Genomic DNA, 6869 nt, shown 5'->3' with positions numbered 1-6869 from the left:
CCTCTCCGACGATCGGAGTGACAAATCCTAATCTCGAAATACGTCAACCCAACATGTACCTTTGGAGACACCTGTAGAGCACCTTTTTAATCACCCAGTTACGTTGTGGCGTTTGGTAGCACACAAAGTGTTCCTCCGGCACACGGGAGTTACATAATCTCATAGTCATAGGAACATGTATAAGTCATGAAGAAAGCAATAGCAACATACTAAACGATCGGGTGCTAAGCTAATGGAATGGGTCATGTCAATCAGATCATTCAACTAATGATGTGATCCCGTTTAATCAAATGACAACTCTTTGTCCATGGTTAGGAAACATAACCATCTTTGATTAACGAGCTAGTCAAGTAGAGGCATACTAGTGACACTCTGTTTGTCTATGTATTCACACATGTATTATGTTTCCGGTTAATACAATTCTAGCATGAATAATAAACTTTTATCATGATATAAGGAAATAAATAATAACTTTATTATTGCCTCTAGGGCATATTTCCTTCAAAATCATCACCATCGTCATCACCAACGCTCGTCTCATCGGGAGAGGGCAATCTCCATCAACATCTTCACCAGCACCATCTCATCTCCAAACCCTAGTTCATCTCTTGTATCCAATTCTTGTCCCAAAGTCCAGGATTGGTGCTAGTAGGTTGCTAGTAGTGTTGATTACTCCTTGTAGTTGATGGTAGTTGGTTTATTTGGTGGAAGATCATATGTTCAGATCCTATATGCATATTATTACCCCTCTGATTATGAACATGAATATGCTTTGTGAGTAATTACGTTTGTTCCTGAGGACAAGGGAGAAGTCTTGCTATTAGTAGTCATGTGAATTTGGTATTCGTTTGATATTTTGATAAGATGTATGTTGTCCAGCATCTAGTGGTGTTATGTGAACGTCGACTACATAACACTTCACCATTATTTGGGCCTAGAGGAAGGCATTGGGAAGTAATAAGTAGATGATGGGTTGCTAGAGTGACAGAAGCTTAAACCCTAGTTTATGCGTTGCTTCATAAGGGGCTGATTTGGATCCATATGTTTCATGCTATGGTTAGGTTTACATTAATACTTTTGTTGTAGTTGCGGATGCTTGCAATAGGGGTTAATCATAAGTGGGATGCTTGTTCAAGTAAGAACAGCACCCAAGCACCGGTCCACCCACATATCAAATTATCAAAGTACCGAACGCGAATCATATGAACGTGATGAAAACTAGCTTGACGATATTCCCATGTGTCCTCGGGAGCGCTTTTCCTATTGTAAGAGTTTGTTCCGGCTTGTCCTTTGCTACAAAAAGGATTGGGCCACCTTGCTGCACCTTACTTACTTTTGTTACTTGTTGCTCGTTACAATTTGCCTTATCACAAAACTATCTATTACCACTTATTTCAGTACTTGCAGAGAATACCTTGCTGAAAACCGCTTATCATTTCCTTCTGCTCCTTGTTGGGTTCGACACTCTTACTTATCGAAAGGACTACGATAGATCCCCTATACTTGTGGGTCATCACAATGGGTTCAGGCAAGGCCTTGCAACGATATGTAATTGTGCACGAGATCGCCGGCATGACTTTTGCTTGATTGACACTATTTGTATGTGTGCAGCCCTGTCGTAAATTTGTAATAGAAAAAAACACGCACATAAAAAAATAAACCCACAATAAACTATTTCAATTAAGTTATGCAATAGATGCACCAAACAATATTGAACACTATGAACCTCAATTTTTATTCAGTGAATAGATACTAAATAATTATAGCCAGATAAATTACAACAGAGAACACCTACAACACGATATCTAAGGTGGAGCAGACAGACCTAGAAGTTACATGTTGAAGAAACAAAATGAGAGCGTACCAAAAAGAACTATTTGGTGATAACTTAAATGGATGAATGATTCGGGATAGAATCCAAATGACTATGAGATCAAATATTATATGAAAACCTTTAATCTAGAGTCGCTTGATGTTATATAGGCCAACCTCTTTGACAAAACATTTGTTATGCTCTGACACCATCCAGGAGGCCTATATCTGAAGCAAGTATGTAATAACAATAAATCGAACCATATATTATGTGAAGAAAGATTGATCATCTCTAGCATCCTAACCTTTTTCTAAATAGCACATGTGATTTTAATGAAGGAAATATGCCCTAGAGGCAATAATAAAATTGTTATTTTATATTTCCTTATTCATGATAAAGGTTTATTATTCATGCTAGAATTGTATTGGTTAGAAACCTAAATACATGTGTGAATACATAAACAAACACCGTGTCCCTAGTGAGCCTCTACTTGACTAGCTCGTTGATCAAAGATAGTTAAGGTTTCCTAACCATGGACATGAGTTGTCATTTGATAACGGGATCACATCATTAAGAGAATGATGTGATGGACAAGACCCATCCGTTAGTTTAGCATAATGATCGTTCAGTTTTATTGCTATTGCTTTCTTCATGTCAAATACATATTCCTTTGACTATGAGACCATGCAACTCCCGGATATCAGCTGAGTGCCTTGTGTGCTATCAAACGTCACAACGTAACTGAGTGATTATAAATATGCTCTACAGGTATCTCCGAAGGTGTTTTGTTGGGTTGGCGTGAATCAAGATTAGGATTTGTCACTCCAAGTATCGGAGATGTATCTCTGGGCCCTCTCGGTAATACACATCATAATAAGCCTTGCAAGCAAATGACTAATGAGTTAGTCACGGGATGATGTATTACGGAATGAGTAAAGAGACTTGCCGGTAATGAGATTGAACTAGGTATAGAGATACGGACGATCGAATCTCGGGCAAGTAACATACCGACGAACAAAGGGAATTGTGTATGTTGTCATAATGGTTCGACCGATAAAGATCTTCGTAGAATATGTAAGAGCCAATATGGGCATCCAGGTTCCGCTATTGGTTATTGACTGGAGAGGTGTCTCGGTCATGTCTACATAGTTCTCAAACCCGTAGGGTTCGCACGCTTAACGTTCGATGTCGATTTGGTATTATATGAGTTATGTGGTTTGGTGACCGAATGTTGTTCGGAGTCCCGGATGTGATCACGGATATGACGAGGAGCTCTGGAGATAAAAATTGAAATATAGGACGATAGTATTCAGATTCCGGAATGGTTTCGGAATGCACCGGAATGTATCAGGTCACCGGAAGGGTTTCGGGAGTGCCGGAGGATGTCCTTGAGCTTAATGGGCCATAGGAGGAGAGCAAACCAGCCGACAGGGGGCTGGTGCACCCCCCTCTAGGACGCGACACAAGGAGAAGGAAGGGAGAGAACTCCTTCCTTTTCTTATCACAAGGAGAAGGAAAGAGAGGGGGCGCCTCCCCCCTTTCCTTCCTGCCACGCAAAGATTTGAAAGGGGGGGGGGCGCACCTAGTTGGATTCGGCCAGCCCTTTGGGGGCGCCCTAGGGCTGCCTCCTCCCCTCCCACTCCTATATATATGTGGGAGGGGTGCCACACAAAGGCATAGGATTATTCCACGCCGTGTGTCGGCACCACTCCGCCTCTAGTTTCCTCCCCCGTTCTAGATCATCGCAGCGCTTAGGCGAAGCCCTGCGGGATCACTTCACCACCACAGTCACCACGTCGTTGTGCTACCAGAACTCATCACCTCCTCGCTACGCTTGCTGGATCAAGATGGCGAGGACGACACTGAGCTGAACATGTGCAGAATGCGGAGGTGCCGTGTGTTCGGTACGTGATCGGGCGGATCACGAAGGTGTACGACTACATCAACTGTGTTGAATAAATGCTTCCGCTTACGGTCTACGAGGGTACATAGACACACTCTCTCCCTCGTTGCTATGCATCTCCATGGATAGATCATTGCGTGTGTGGAGAAATTTTTTTGTTTTTCATGCAACGTTTCCCAACATTTAACACACTGCATAAAGTGAACGAAAGATAGAATATGGCGGTACATTTGGTCCAAAACGATGGGAAGCATGACATGTCGTTATTAGGATTTACACAGTTAACTTAATGGAAGTAACAAACCATTATATATTTCAAACATAGATCTTCCAAGGACACGTTTGTTTACCTGCATTAGGTCAGGCCAAGCCTGCACGGGAAGAATTTGGCCCATTTGGTTGTCTGGGTCGCATCCAATTCGTGGCCTGCACGAACCTCAAAGCAGACATCGGCCTGGCTCTGGAGGAACGGCCGAATCGGCCGGTTTTTGCAAGCCAGGCTGGCTCGAGCCACGCGTGGCGAGCGCCTGCACGCCTGGGGACACGTGAGAGACGACACGACGGCTCATAACTCCCCACGACCCTCCCATCACCTCCCTCGCCAGTTCACACGCACTCCTTCTCTCCCACCTCACCACCCGTTCGGTTTCTCTGATGGCCATGCCACCATCTCGCCACGCCCCACCCACTCTAGTCATCGCCGGCAGCAATCCCATCCAAGAGAGGTGGATTGCCGGCCTCTCCGCAGCCGAAGTAGATCTGGCGGCGGCACTGCGAGATCTCTCCCCTTTCTGCACCATGTCGCCGCCCTGGGCCAATGCAGTGCCGGTGCCGGTCGCTCCAACTCCGCCAACGGAGCTGGTGGTCCTCTCCATCGGCTCGAACCTCGCGGGGATCCAATACCCATCGGCGCGTCCTTTGCAGGCCCCTCTTATGGGGGTATTTTTAACCCCATAAGAGGGTTTTCTCCTTTGCGTTCGGTCCAAGGGGAGGGGAGCTCCAGGACGCCGGCGTCATCTTCGAGCCAACGCAGGACAAGGTGCACGGCCGCGGCCCTCAGAATGGTCGGGTCCTCTTCATCGGTGGCGGCAGCACCCCTCTTCCTGCCGGGTTTTTCACCATGGCCGGTGTACGCTACACCGGCAACTCCCACTGTAAGCTATCAAATCTCCCTCTGCTTCGTACTTAGGGTTCTTAGGGTAGTTCTAAGTGTGTTAGATTAGATTGTGGCCCGTGCATTTGACCCAATTTGACTGGATTCTACTAGATTTGACGGGATTCGATCAGAATCCACTGTTTTGGGGATGAACCAGAGTGCATGCTTACTTTGTTCATCCCACATGGCTAGATTGTTCATAATGCAGTGTTAGTTTGCATCGTTTTAGTGCCACATTGCTACTTTGTACTGTCAAATTGTTAGTTTGTAGTGCAACATTGTTGGTTCTTGGTGTTGTTACTAGTGTATATGCTACTATTGTTGATGTTGTTATTAGTTCTTACTCCTGTTAGTAGTGTATATGCTACTCTTTTTGCTACTGTTGTTATGTTGCTCTTATTGCTACGGTACGTGAGTGCATGTGGCATGCAAGTAGGACATACCTGAATGCCAAAAATAGTAGGTGCAAGTAGGACATGTGAGTGGTGGCTTCATCTGATCAGTGTTAGCACTGATAACTGTAAGCACTGATCATGTGTTAGTACTTAGTAGTGATCATTGTAAGCTGTGTTCAGTGAGCATAGATGATGTCTTACTTGTTAGCTTTGATCATGTGTCATATGTGTTGCTAACTGATGTCCATCTTGCTGACAAGACAATGAAGACGGAGTGGAACATAGTCGGCGGTGGTGTGTAGGTCGTCGCTGGCGCAGAGGGGGCAGAGGACCTCATCCCCACCAATCGGTGGCTGAAGAGGGTGGTGCTCCCTAGCAGGGTGGAGTTCATGAGGATGCCGCTGGGCGATGGCAGGAGGTCGAGGACCAGCACGAAGAGGGTGCATGGGAATCTATCAGGTTATATGTGCAGATCGCTGACCAGGAGGGCATCGCCGTGCTCATCATCTCGCAAAAATTCAAGCCAGTGATGAAGCAATGACTGGCCAGCGGCCCTCCTCGCATCATCGGCCTCTTCGCCAACAAGTGATGTGAGTTTTGGGTCCAGGTGCAGATGTTCGAGGGGCGCAAGGTACTGGGGCACGGCTGGGAGTACTTATGTGGCCGGCACAATATCGTCCCCGGCGACCTTTGTAGTCTTCAAGCTCTCCGGCCTGGGGTTGAAGGTGCAGATTTACAATGCCAATGGCCCAACATCTGCATGGTCTGGTGCACGAAGCATAGCTGCATCCGCGACATCACTCAGGCCCTCTAGTTCGTTTGTCAAGTCTGAAACTCTGAATCATGCGTAGTACTTTGAACCGAACTAGTTTAGGTTAAGTTAGAACTTATCTTTTGCTGTGAACATGTCCATATTTTGCCCAGGGAGCAGCACCCTAGGGTCCAGCAGGGGCATGGGATGCCCTGCTGTTTTAAACTTATGCCTATTAGCTTATGATCTACCTATTCTTTGCTTGTTCTTGTTGTTTTTGTGCTGCTGTTGATCATAGTGTGTTGTGTGTGTGTGTGTTGTGTGTGATGTCAAATGGGTGGTAAGTCCAACATATTTGAAAGGGGTGAGCAGATCAAATACTTGCACACAATCAAACAGCTGTGCTTTGCATCGGCTCACACCTAAAGCACAAACATGGGCAACCAAACAAGTTGCAGCCATCTGGGCCTTGATGCAATGCAGGCAACCAATCAACATGCAAATGTTGGTTTTTTGCCTACATATGCTCAGCCAGTCCCAGTTGGGACAAGTATGCAAAGTGGCAAAAAACCATGCAGGTAACCAAACACGCCCTAAATAGCAGCTTGACATGCAACCAACAACAAAGATTTTTTGTAGGCTGGTGCAAATAGGATGTACCCTTCTAAACTAAAGGGTGCAAATTTAGATAGAAATCGCGCTTTTTCATAATATGCATGAATAAGCAAAAAATAGTGGATTTTTTGGAAAAAAAGAATTCTAAGAATGAAAGGATTAGGGGCATTGGTATTGCCCTTAAAACAGGAAAAATGAAATAAAAGCTAAAACATCAAAATAATAAAATTTTCAAA

The sequence above is a fragment of the Triticum urartu genome, chromosome 6 (genome assembly GCF_003073215.2).
Source record: "Triticum urartu cultivar G1812 chromosome 6, Tu2.1, whole genome shotgun sequence".
NCBI lineage: Eukaryota > Viridiplantae > Streptophyta > Magnoliopsida > Poales > Poaceae > Triticum > Triticum urartu.
Note: the sequence above shows the minus strand (reverse complement) of the source record.